The following is a 14,196-nucleotide window of genomic DNA, read 5'->3' as shown; positions in this document are numbered from 1 at the left end:
ATCCCACATAGAAGAACTAGAATGACCTACAACTAGGATATACAACTATGTGCTGGGACTTTGGGGGAAAAAAAAAAAGGAAGATTGGCAATAGATGTTAGCTCAGGGCCAATCTTCCTCACACACAAAAAAAGTTAAAAATAGACATAGTACATTTATTACAAGTCCTAATGACATAAGAGATATAACATGTTTACTATATATAATACAAGATAAATTACCTTTATTAAATACTACTACATTGCAGATGTTTTGTTTACATTTCTTTGTTTAATCGTAACAGCAACCAATATAGTGTTATTATCCATACATTTTATGTAAAGAAATTGACGCCGAAAGAGAGTAATTAATTTACCAAGGGACACACTGCTAGTAAAGAAGTAGATTTCAGAAAGAAATGTAGTTATATCTAGTTCCTTTAATACAACACCCTACCTGTGAACAAGGGAAAAAGGAAAACACTTCCCAGCCAAGTTTCACCATCTCCAAAAAGTACAGAGGAAAGGAGAGGCAGACATTAAATTCTACTCACTATTGACTCTCACTGTCAATCTTCTTGTGTGTGAAGATGAATGTAGGATTGTTGTAAAGGGTCATATGGGAAATTAAGATCAGTTCCCTTTAGCTCCCACAATACATAGCAGTCTTTGGCCTTTTAAAAAATTTTGTATTAATTAATGATAATCCATTTATTATTTCAAAATAATATATAAAATGTATAGCATACTATGTAAAAGAAAAAAAATTTCACACACTAAGAAATGCCTACTTGGGGCTGGCCGAGTGACATAGTGGTTAAACTCACACATTCTGCTTCAGTGCCTGGGGCTTGTGGGTTCAGATCTTGGGCATGGACTTACCTACCACTCATCAAGCCATACTGTGGTGGCATCCCACATAAAAAACAGAGGAAGATTGGCATAGATGGTAGCTCAGCTACAATCTTACTCAAGGAAAAAGAGGAATATTGGCAACAGATGTTAGCTTGGGGCCAATCTTCCTTGTAAAAAAGTAAGAGAGAGAGAGAAAGAAATGCATGCAATGAAAAGTCTGTTCCTATGGAGTCTACCCTTCTCCCAGAGGTAACTATGTTTAATAATTGCTTATATGATCTCCTAGAAATGGTATATATAATGTACATGTGTGCACATATAGACATACATATACATTTCTCTATGTATGAAAAATATGTATAAATATTTCATGTGTATATATGTATATACGTACATGAAAATATAAATTTAGTGATTACTAAAATAATTACCAAGTAACACAAGTTCGCCCTAAGTTTGAGCTTATCCTTATTTCATATAGGAGCATTGCATCAAATATATTTCATTGTGGCTTCAGATATATCTAGATGAACTGTAAGATTAAAAATACATCGATAAGAAGCTTAGCTACCTTTTTTGGTAGAAAAAAGAAAATGGAAACCTCCTGCTCCACTACAAATACCATAATCTTTGCTCTCTTATAAGTAGAGAAGAAAATATTTATGTACACCAATGCCATAGGGTTTTCAATAAAAATAAAAATCAAGGAGTGAAGTACAGTTAATATTCAACATGTTCTTACAGTATGTTCCACCCTTAATAGAATTTAACCTGCTTGGGGTTCTTATTTATTTTTATTTATTTATTTATTTATTTATTTATTTTAAAGATTTTATTTTTTTTCCTTTTTCTCCCCAAAGCCCCCCAGTACATAGTTGCATATTCTTCGTTGTGGGTCCTTCTAGTTGTGGCATGTGGGACGCTGCCTCAGAGTGGTCTGATGAGCAGTGCCATGTCCGTGCCCAGGATTCGAACCAACGAAACACTGGGCCGCCTGCGGCGGAGCGCGCGAACTTAACCACTTGGCCACGGGGCCAGCCCCCTTATTTTTTATTTGTTTCATCACTGTGTGATTTTATACTGACTTTAAGAGACCTTTCATGAAATAATGATGCTCTGCCATAGAGTATAGGAAAGGACCTCTCTGAGATGTAGAATATTAATACATGAGAAACAAAAACTGCTTCTATTGGTATCAAAATATTAGCATGTAATTATACTAAAACTTCCCCTAGAGAGTTATTTTCAAAAATAGACTACTGAAAAGTTTTTGTTTGTCCATTCAAAAATATTTTTTGAGACTTTAGGTGGTTTATTTGAAAAGGAAAAAGACCCACTATTCCATTATAAACTTTTCTTCTCAGCCACTAAGACCTCAGACTAAAGCTTCTAAAAATTAAAAACAAAACAAAAAGATCAGCTTTGGACATGGGTCTATATGTGGACATTCTATAAGCTGTTTACAGCTTGCTTGTTAGAAATTCTCATGCAGCTTCGGCTGTTAGAAACTCGGAATTTGTCATGTTTTTGTGCTTGCAGCAACTCCACTGAAAAAAATCTGTTATGTTGATCCAAGTAATATGGCCTAGGTTTTCAGAACTTCAGCTAGTTCTCTTTTTAAAAGCATTTAATTAGGAGCTTGTCTTATTACCTTCACTAGGAAATTAATGCTGGCTTGCTAACACTCATGATCAACAGGAAAAACACCCTTAGCGACCTTTATATCTTATCTCATAGTTGATTCCACTGAACAAAAATGGATAGAAATCACCAATGATGATCATTCCCTTAAAGGGAAAGGGTCAGCATTTTCACACATGCTCTTCCTTCTACTGGGATGCTCTTACTTCCTCTTTTGCCCAGGTAATGCTTATCAGGCATAAATTTGCTTAAACTTTCCTTCCTCAGGGAAGTCAGATTATGTCAGTACTCTGTTCCACCTGTCCAAATCCTTCCCACCTCATAACACTGAAGTACAAGGCTCTATTGGATAGACTCATGTGTCCTCACTACCTTTCTGACATCACACACCTCACTATCTCCCTTTCTCACTCCACACCAGCCACACTGGCCTCCTTGCTGTTTCTCACACACGCCAGGCATGCTCCTTTCTCAGGGTATGTCATTGCTGCTCCATCACCTGGTACGTTCTGCTCCTGTTGCTGTGAGTCTAGCTTCCTGCCTCATTCAAGACTTAGCTCATGTTATTTTCTCAGTTTTGTTTTCTCTGGCTATTTACTTAAAATTATGTTCCCCAATTATGCATCAAACTCCTTTCCTAACTTATTTGCCTCCTTAGTCATCATTATCTGATATACCACACTATATACACTATCCTAGACTGTAAACTTCAAGATAGCAGAGATTTTTTTTCTGTTTCATTGGCTGCTGGATCTCCCACATATTGGAATAATGCCTGGCTCATACTTGGTGCTTAATAAGTATTTTCCAGTAAAGAAATGAAGATCATGTTAGGTAACATGTATGTGTTCTGGAAAGTGTATGGCTAGCTACCGTTATTCTGCAGCTTAAGAGATTACAAATATAATGCGCTTTTCAATGCTTAACACACATTAGGTACTCAAAATTATAGTTAATATAAGTACTATATGGAATGACAAGTACCTGTTTTTTGTACTAGACAACAAAGTTCTCGAATAGTTTTGAACTCATGTTACCTAACATGATCTTTCAACTCATATTCTTATATTTGAAATCATCTTTGATCTCATATTATCAAACAAGAAGCAAGCTCATCTTCTTAGTTAATGTTTGATGAATTGCACAATTATATTAACAAACTCCATAAAGGAAAAATTAGAACTAGTCCAAGTTGGTAGTTTCAGTGAGCAGTATGCTCATCTCCTTTCCTTCCCAAGACCCCATTAAAACAAGATTAATGAAACAAAACGTATAAGAAAATCACCAAAATGTGAAAAGGATGTGAATGTCATTGAACACATAATTTTATAAAAATTTTGGAAAGTGGAGAGTGAATGGAGAAGTAGTTACTGGCTTCAGAAAATTTGAGTCTTTAACCCCAGAAAGGTAAAGCATGCCAGGGATGCCTGGGACTTCACAAAGACAGGTAGTAGTAAGGAGGGAACTGAAATCTGAATATTACTTGAAAATCTACAGCTGAATCATTAATGCTATCACTCCTTTGCATATGTACTCCATACTCCACCCTATAAACATGCCTAGAAAGCAAATTCAGGATTTACTGCAATACTAGAAAATAAACCAAGAAGAAGGAAGACATACAATCCAAGAAATTATGGCGGAAGTCCAGGAAAGATGATGATAGGAGAGAAATGTCAGAAAGATGACAGAGTAGGAAACTACAGACTTTCTTTCCCCTACAAAGACACTGATTTAACAACAATATATGGACTAGAACTCTAGAGACTAGTTGAGAAGCTACAGCACTTCAGTCAATGTAAAAGCAAAAAAGAAATTCATCAAATGAAGTGGGAAAATTCATGGGGTTTTGAATACCCATCTGTGCCCATCCTCCTGCACAGTATTGTGCACCCAACCAGGGGAAATCTACCATACCAAGTGTCCTGCCATGGAATGGAAACAAAAGAGTGGACTATGTATTCAACATTCCAGCTTGTTGGCTGAGGAAATGGTTTTTATCTTGCCTGACATGGAGCACTAAGGGAACAATGGCAGAGTTTGGAAGACATTAAAAACAGCCAAGCATCACTGTGCATTAGAGCTGCAGTTCCATAGGCATATTCCAAGGGAGTAAGAGATTAGAAAAGGTTTGAGAAGTCCTAGAACCTCTAGATTCTAAGCTCTATGTTCTAAAGAATTTTCATGAAGCCAGTACATAAAGATTCCAGAGGAGGTTGTTTTTTCAAATGTCCACCACCCAACAAAAGATTACAGAGCATATAAAGAAACAGGAAAATACGGCCCAATCAAAGGAACAAAATAAAACTCTGGAAACTAACTCTGAAGAAATGCAGATCTGTGAGCTACCTGATTAATAATTTAAAAATGACTCTCGTAAAAATGTTCAACAAACCTAAAGGGAATACAGATAGACAAATGAAATCAGAAAAACAATGCATGAATAAAATGAGAATACAAACAAAAAGAAACTATAAAAAAAAACCAAACAGGGGCCGGTCCTGTGGCTGAGTGGTTAAGTTCGCATACTCTGCTTCAGCGGCCCAGGGTTTCCCTGGTTCGGATCCTGAGCATGGACATGGCACTGCTCATCAGGCCATCTTGAGGCGGTGTCCCACATGCCACAACTAGAAGGACTCACAGCTAGAATATACAGCTGTGTTCTGGGGGGATTTGGGGAGAAAAAGCAATTAAAGAAAAAAAGAAGATTGGCAATAGTTGTTAGCTCAGGTGCCAATCTTTAATAAATAAATAAATAAACCAAACAGAAATTCTGGAGCTGAAAAAATATTACTGAACTAAAAAATTCACTGGAGTGCCCGGGCCCGGTAGTGCAGCGGTTAAGTTTGCATGTTCCACTTATCGGTGAACCCAGGGTTCGCTGGTTTGAATCCCAGGTGTGGACATGGCACCACTAGGCGCGCCATGATGTGGTAAGCATCCCACATATAAAGTAGAGGAAGATGGGCATGGATGTTAGCTCAGGGCCAGTCCTCCTCAGCAAAAAGAGGAGGGTTGGCAAGAGTTAGCTCAGGGCTAATCTTACTCAAAAAAAAAAAAAAAAAAAAAACAAGAACAACAACAACAACAACAAAAATAAAATAAAATAAATAAAAAAATAAAAAATTCACTGGAGGGATTCAATGGTAGACTTGATCAGGCAGAAAAATGAATGAGAAAACTTGAAGGCAGGTCATTATAAGCCATCAAGTCAGAAGAGCAAAAAGGAAAAAGAATGAAGAAATATGGAGAAAATTTAAGAGATTTATAGGCTACTATCAACTGGACCAATATACATATTATGAAAATCCATAATTCCATAGTAGAAAGAGAAGAGACAGACAGGGGCAGAGAGCTTATTTAAAAAAATAATGGCTGAAAACTTTCCAAATCTGAGGAAATAACTGGGCATACAATTTCAAGAAGCTCAAAAGACTCAAACTGGGATAAATCCAAATAGAACCACATTAATACACATTGTACTAAAACTATCAAAACTCACAAAGTATCTTGAAAGCAGCAAGAGAAAAGTGACTTGTCACATGAGAGAAAGTCTCCATAAGATTATCAGCAGATTTCTCAGAATAAACTTTGCATACCAGAAGAGGATAGGATACCACATTTAGGTGCTGAAAGAAGAAAACTGTCAGCCAAGAGTCCTATATCCAGAAAATCTATCCTTCAAAAATGAATAACAAATGAACAAGCTTTTTCCAGATAACCAAAAGCTTAGGCAGTTCATTACCAAAAGACCTGTTCTACGGGAAATGTTAAAAGGAGCTGTTCAAGTTGAAACTAAAGGGTGCTGGATAGCAACATAAAGCCAAATGAAAATATCAAGTTCTAGAATCAAAGTAATATATGGACAAATATAGTAAACTGTACTATTGTAATTCTGATGCCAAACATTTAAATGACAAAAAATATTTTTTAAAACTATAAGTCTGTCTTAATGGGTACACAATATATACAGAAGTGAAAGAGGGGACATTGCAACTGATGCCACAGGGGGAAACTAATAATAAGAGAATTTTATGAACAATAGTACACCAAAAAATTGGATATCCTAAAGAAATGCATAAATTCTGAGAAATACACAACCTACCAAGACTGAATCATGAAGAAACAGAAAATCTGAATAAACCAAAGCTAGTAAGTAGATTGAATTAATAATCAAAGCCTTCCAATAAATAAAAGTCCAGGACCAGACGGCTTCACTGAAAAATTTTTATCAAACTTTTGAAGAAGAATTAACAATACTCTTAAAACCCCTTCAAAAAGTTGAAGAAAGGAGAACAATTCCTCTTTCTATGAGGTCGTCATTACTTGGATACTAAAGCCAGAAGACACCACAAGAATAGAAAACCACAGACCAATATCCCTTAATGAAAATTGATGTAAAATCTCAACAAAATTCAAGAAAACTGAATTGAAGAGCACACTAAAAGGATTATACTCCATGACAAAGTGGGATTTATTCTTGGAATGCAAATATGTTTCAACATATGAAATGAAAATTAAAATCAATATAATGCTCTATGTTAACAGAACAAACGACAGAAACCACATGATCATCTCAATCGATGCAGAAAATCATTTGACAAGATTCAACACCCTTTCATGATAACAACACTCAACAAACTAGGAATAGAAGGAAACTGCCTCAACATAATAAAATCCTTTTATGAAATGCCCACAGCTAACATCATAATCAATAAGGAAAGAAGGAAAACTTTGTCTCTAAGGTGAAGAACATGGCAAGGATGCTTGTTCTCTCCACTTCTATTCTACATAGTATTGGAAGTTCTAGCCAGAGGAATTAGTCAAAGAAAAAAAAAGACAGAAAAGACATCCTAATAGGCAAGGAAGAGGTCAAATTATCCTTGTTTGCAGATGACATGATCTCATATGTAGAAAGCTCTCAAGATTACACACACAAAAATTTTTAGAACTAATAACCAAATCCAACAAAGTAATAGGATACAAAATCAACACACAAAAAATTAGTTAAGTTTCTATACACTAACAAAGAATAATCTGTAAAAGAAATTAAGAAAAATGACTCATCATGTAAGGGAAAGCCCCCCATAGGACTATCAGTCAATTTCTCAGCAAAAGCTTTTCAAGCCAGAAAAGAGTGGATGATATATTAAACTGTCAATAAAGAATACTAAACTTGGCAGGGCCGGCCCGGTGGCACAGCAGTTAAGTTAGCACCTTCCACTTTGGTGGCCCAGGGTTCACAGGTTTGGATACCTGGTGCAGATACTGCTTATCAAGCCATGCTGTGGCACGCATCCCACATATAAAGTAGAGGAAGAGGGGCACGGATGTTAGCTCAGGGCCTGTCTTCCTCAGCAAAAAGAGGCGGATTGGTGGTGGATGTTAGCTCAGGGCTAATCTTCAAAAAGAAGAATACTAAACTTGGCAAAGCTGTCTTTTAGATATGATGGAGAGATAAATACTTTTCCAAATAAACAAAAACTGAGGGTGTACATCATTGCTAGATCTACCTTACAAGAAATGCTAAAGGATATTCTCCAAGCTAAAATGAAAGGATGTTAATTAACATTATAAAAACATATGAATATGTAAAACTCACCAGTAAAGGTACATTATACAGTCAAAGTTAGAGTCTCTACTATTGTAGAGGTAGTGCATAAATCTCTTACAAATTTCTTTTAAAGGTTAAAAAAATAAAATAACTAAACTAAAATAATTTGCTATTGGATACATAGTATTACAAAAAAGTACCATCAATAACCTAAATTGTCAGGTGAGGGGGAGAAGTAAAAGTGTAAAGTTTCTGTACGCTATTGAAGTTAAATTGTTATCAGCTTAAAATCCAATGTTATAACTTGCAGATATTTTATCTAAGCCTCATGGTAACCACAAAGGAAAAACCCATAGCAGATGCACAAAGCATACAGCCACAAGAAGTCATTATATCACAAAGAAAGACAGTAAGAAATCAAGGAATACAAGATCTAAAAACTAGTCAGAAAACAGTTAACAAATGGCAATAGTAAGTCCTTATCTATCAATAATTACTTTAAACATAAATGGACTAAATTCTGCAATCAAAAGACACAGAATGGCTGAATGGACAAAAAATTATGATCCAACGATGTGCTGCCTACAAGATACTCACTTTAGCTTTAAGGACACACATAAACTGAAAGTGAAGGGATGAAAAAAGTTACTCCAAGAAAATGGTAACCAAAAGAATGTGGGGGTAGCTTTATTTATATCACATAAAATGGACTTTAAGCTGAAACTGGACACAGGAAACAAAGCAGGTAATTATATGATGAGAAAGGAGTTAATTCCTCAAGAAAATAGACAAATTGTAAGTATTTATTCACTCAACATTGGAGCACCTAAACATCATAACACAAAATTAATAGCTATAAACAAAATTTATCTAGAAAAAAGAAAAATGTAAAATGAGCAACCTAATATTATACCTTAAGGACTAAAAAAAAGAACAAATGAAGCCAAAAGTTAATAGAATGAAGGAAATACTAAAGATTAGAGCAGAAATAAAGGCAGTGGAGAAGAGGAAAGAAAGAGAAAAGATTTTCTTAAAAACCTGAGTTGATTATTTGAAAAGATAAACAAAATTGACAAATCTTTAGCTAGACTAACCAAGAAAAAAATGAATAAATAAAATCTTACAACAGATACCACAAAAATGCAAAGGATCATAAGAGACTTCTATGAACAATTTATACCCCAATAAATGGGACAACCTAGAAGAAATGGATAAATTCCTAAAGACGTACAACCTACCAAGACTAAATAATGAAATAGAAAATCTGAACAGATCAATAAATGAATAAGGAGATTGAATCAGTAATCAAAAACCTCCCAACGAAGAAAAGCTCAGGACCAGATCATTTCACTGGTGAATTCTACCACTCATTTGAAGAAGGATTAACACCAATCCTAAAACTCTTCCAAAAAGTTGTAGAGGAGGGAATATTTCCAAACTCATTTTATGAGGCCATAAAATGATATGATATGATATTTTTGTATTGTCAAAGCCAGACAAGGACAGTATGAGAAAATAAAACTACAGCCCAATATCCCTGATGAATATTGATTCAAAATAGTAGGAAACAGAATTCAACAGCACATTAAAAGGATCATACATCATGATCAAGCGGGCTTCACCTCTGGGTTGCAAAGATGGTTCAACAGCTACAAATCAATTAATGTGATAAATGGCATTAATAGAATGAAAGATAAAATTCTTATGATCATCTCAAAAGATGAAGAAAAAGCAATTGACAAAATTCAATATCATGATAAAAACTCAAAAAATTGGGTATAAAGGAATGTACTTCAACATAATGAAGGCCATGTATGACAAGCCCACTGCTGACATACTCAACAGTGAAAGTTTGATGGATTTCCCTCTAATATAAGGAATAAGACAAGGTTTCCGACTCTCATCACTCCTATTCAAGATAGTACTGGAGTCCTAGCCAGAGCAATTAGGCAAGAAAAAGAAATAGAAGTCATCCAAATAAAAAAAGAAGTAAAATTGTCTGTGTTTGCAAATAACATGATGTTATATATGGAAAACTGTAAGCACTCCATACACTCAAATACAAAAAATAATTAGAACTAATGAACAAATTCAGTAAGGTTACAGGACACAAAATCAACATACAAAAGTCAGTTGTATTTCTGGACGGTAACAATGACTATCTGAAAAAGAAATTTAAAAAACTATCCCATTCACAAGAGCATTTAAAAGAACGAGTACTTAGGAATATTTTTAAGGAAGGAGGTAAAAGATGTGTACACTGAAAACTCTAAGACACTAAAGAAAGAAATTGAAGAAGTAACAACTAAATAGAAAAATATACAGTGTTCATGATTCAGGAGAATTAATACATTGTTAAAATATCCATTCTACCCATTGTGATCAACAGATTCAATGCAATCCCTATCAAAATTCCAATAGCATGGTTTTTCACAGAAATAGAAAAAAAATATAAAATTTGCATGGAATTACAAAAGACCCCAAATAGCCAAGGCAAACTTGAGAAAGAACAATGCTGAAGGCATCACACTTGCTGATTTCAAACTACAGTATGGTGCAATTATAACCAAAATAGCATGGTACTAGCATGAAAAATAAGACACAAAGCCCAGTGGAACAGAATGAGAGCCCAGAAATAAACCCACACATATATGATCAACTAATATTTGACAAGAAGCCAAGAATACTCAATGGGTAAAGACAGTCTCTTTAATAAATGATGCTGGGAAAACTGGATGTTTGCAAGCAAAAGAATGCAACTGGACCCCTATCTTATAATGCTCACAAAAATTAACTGAAAATGGATTAAAGACTTGAATGTAAGGCCTGAAACCATAAAACTTCTAGAAGAAAAAAATAGGGAAATATCTCATTGACATTGTTCTTGGCAATGATTTTTTGGATATGACACCAAAAGCGCAAGCAGCAAAAGCAAAAATAAACAAGTAGGATTACATCAACCTAAAAAGCTTGTACACAGCAAAAGAAACAATCACTAAAATGAAAAGACAACTTACAGAAGTATTTTCACATACAGAAAATATTTGCAAATCATATATCTGACAAGGGGTTAATTTCCAAAATATATAAGAAACTCACAGAATTCAATGTCAAATAAATAATCTGATTATGAGCAAAGGACTTGAACAGGCATTTTTTCCAAAGAAAATATGCAAATGGCCAACAGGTACACGAAAAGGTACTAAATATCACTAATCATCAGGGAAATGCAAATCAAAACCATGAGGAGATAGCACCTCATACCAGTTAAAATAGCTATAATCAAAAAGACAAGAGATAGAAAATGCTAGCTAGGATGTGGAGAAAAGGGAGCCTTTCTGTACTGTTACTGGGAATGTAAATTGGTGCAGCCACTATGGAAAACAGTATGGAGGTTCATCAAGAAATAAGAAATAGAATTACTATCCAGCAATCCACTTCTGGTTATATATCTGAAGGAAATGAAATCACTGTCTTGAAGAGATATCTGCACCCTTATGTTCATTGTGGCATTAATTACAATAGCCAAGACATGGAAACAACCTAGGTGTCCCTTGACAAATGAACGGATAAAGAAAATGTGATATGAAATATATGTATATACACACACACACACAATGGAATATTATTAAGCCATAAAAAATAAGGAAATCCTGCCATTTGTAACAACATTGATGAAATTTGACGTCATTATGCAAAGTGAAATACATCAGACCCAGAAAGATAAATATAATATGATCTCATTTATATGTGGAATCTAAAAAAACTAAACGCATAGAAACAGAGTGTAATTTGATTGCTGCCATGGGTGGGAAGTGGAGAAAGTGGGTGAAGGTGGTCAAAGGGTATAAATTCCCGATTATAAGAGGAACAAATTCTGGGAATGCAATGTACAAAATAGTGGCTATAATTAACAGTACTGTATTCTATATTTGAAAGTTGTTAAGAGAGAAGATATGAAAAGTTCTCACCACACACAGAAAAAAAGGTAACTAGATGAGGATACAGATGTGCTAACTAACCTCATTGTGGCAATTATTTCACAATATATACATGTATCAAATCATCACGTTGTATGCCTTAAAGTTACACAACATTATATGTCAATTTTATCTCAATAAAGCTTAAAAAATGAAATTAATACAACAAAAATAGCATTTTGGATCATATTCAAAATAGGCCAAAGAGTTGACTTGAGTAAACAGGATAGGTAGGAATGGTGGCATGGAGTCCGAAGAAGGCAGCGCAGAAGGTTCTTAGATTTTATGGAAGTTCTTATTGATACAATTTAATTTATTAGCATGTATGAGTAACAGACTGATAGAACACAAATTATTTTGAGATAAAAATGGCTGGGTTTTGACTGGAATACTTGTGGTATAAAATGGGTTATGGGAGAGAGGAATTCTATAATGTAAATATTCTATTCTTGGTTGAGAGATTTAAAAGACAGTAGGGAACAACCCATTTTGACGTGTGACAGATTTACGTGTTTTTCCTTAAAAAAATCAATACTCTAAAGGGAAGTGGCTGATGATGGATCGAGAAGAAAAGAAAGTCAACAGCAATTCTTTTGTTTCAGTTGTTGAAGAAGCAGAAAACTATTTGTGCACACTGTCAAGGACAGGGAAGAGGGGAGAATCTTCATACCTCTTTTATCTAAGATGTAGAAACCAGTTACCGGCAAATAAATTCAGCCATTGGTACCAACCTCCCCAGAACCTTTTAAATAGAAGTCTCTGCAAGAATACACACTCATTTTCTGGGAATAGATTAATGACAATTCATGAATTGCTAATTAACAATTAACATTTAGACAAACATAGGATTATATATTTTCTCTTAATCCTAGTACCTAGGTGTATTTTAACTGTTCTATCTCTTGTAGAAATTTAACTCAACAATTTATGGACTTTTCCTTTCTAAAAAAACAAAAAGAAATCTCTTTTAACTAGCCACAAATAATAGACTATTTTTCGTGGTTATATTTTCTTTCTGGACCATCCGTCTGTGAAGCAGGAATTCAGCAAAACTGTGAGCTCAAAATAGCACCACCATCTCTGAAATCTCTCATTCACCTTTAAACCCAAATGTCCAAAATTAAATACATCACCTTCCCACAGGTCCCCCTCCTCCCTCACCACCAGGCCTGCTCCCGCTGCCTTTCTTAGGGTTCTCCAAAAATAAACCTCATTTCCCACCTCTACCTCCAATTTCTAAATCTCTGTCTCCATTCTGCCACTTTCTGTGCTGCAACTCCTCTCTCAGTTTAGCTCTCGTGCCCTGGAAGGTAAAAAATTGAAGCAGCTTAAAACTAGTCTCCTCTACACCCACTGGGCCCTCTCATACCTTTGCTCACAATGCTTGCAAAATAATCTAATTACAAACCAAATACGTGCATGTCACTCCACTGTTTAAATGACTTCTTTTCAGCTTCAGGATGAAAGTTGGGCATTTAGCATAAATTATAAGTTGTTTATATTCTGATCTCTGTCACCCTTTTCTAGCCCTGTTACTCTCAGTCTCATTGTGGTAATGACAGATGGCCATAAAATCTTCGTATTCTTCCCTTTGAGAGGTCACTGACACCATCACCTTATGTGCCCTCATGACTGAATTTCACCAATAAAATATTGCAGAAGTGATGCTGTTTAGCTAACACTAAATGCAATCCACTAATTTACATATATTAATCCTCGCATCATCTCTTTGAAGTAAGCTTATTAGGCCCATTCTATGGATGAAGAAATTGAGGCTCAAAGACTTTACGCAGGTGGCTAAGGTTCAAAGCCAAAAGCCGGGCTTAAAGAGATCTGCTTCTGCTTTCACCCTCGTCGATAAAGCTCATTCTTGGAATCCCATTGTGAGGAAGCCCAAACAGCCATGTGGGGAGGCCCACATGGAGGAGAAGCCCAACCCATAGCTAACAGCTCCAGCTTAGATCCCAGCCAGTGGCCAGCTCCAACTGCCAGTCATGTGAGCGATCCTTGTGTAGCAGATGAGCCATTCCTACCAAAATCTGCCCTAATTGTATAATAGGGAACAAGAAAATGATTGTTGTCATTTTATTTTCTTTATCATACATTGATAGAAAGTCAAAATACACAGGCTTAACAAGATATATATGTGTGTGTGTGTGTGTGTGTGTATATATATATATTTGAGTTC

The sequence above is a fragment of the Equus przewalskii genome, chromosome 9 (assembly GCF_037783145.1).
Source record: "Equus przewalskii isolate Varuska chromosome 9, EquPr2, whole genome shotgun sequence".
NCBI lineage: Eukaryota > Metazoa > Chordata > Mammalia > Perissodactyla > Equidae > Equus > Equus przewalskii.
The sequence above is the reverse complement of the archived record's forward strand: the minus strand, read 5'-3'. Positions refer to the sequence as shown.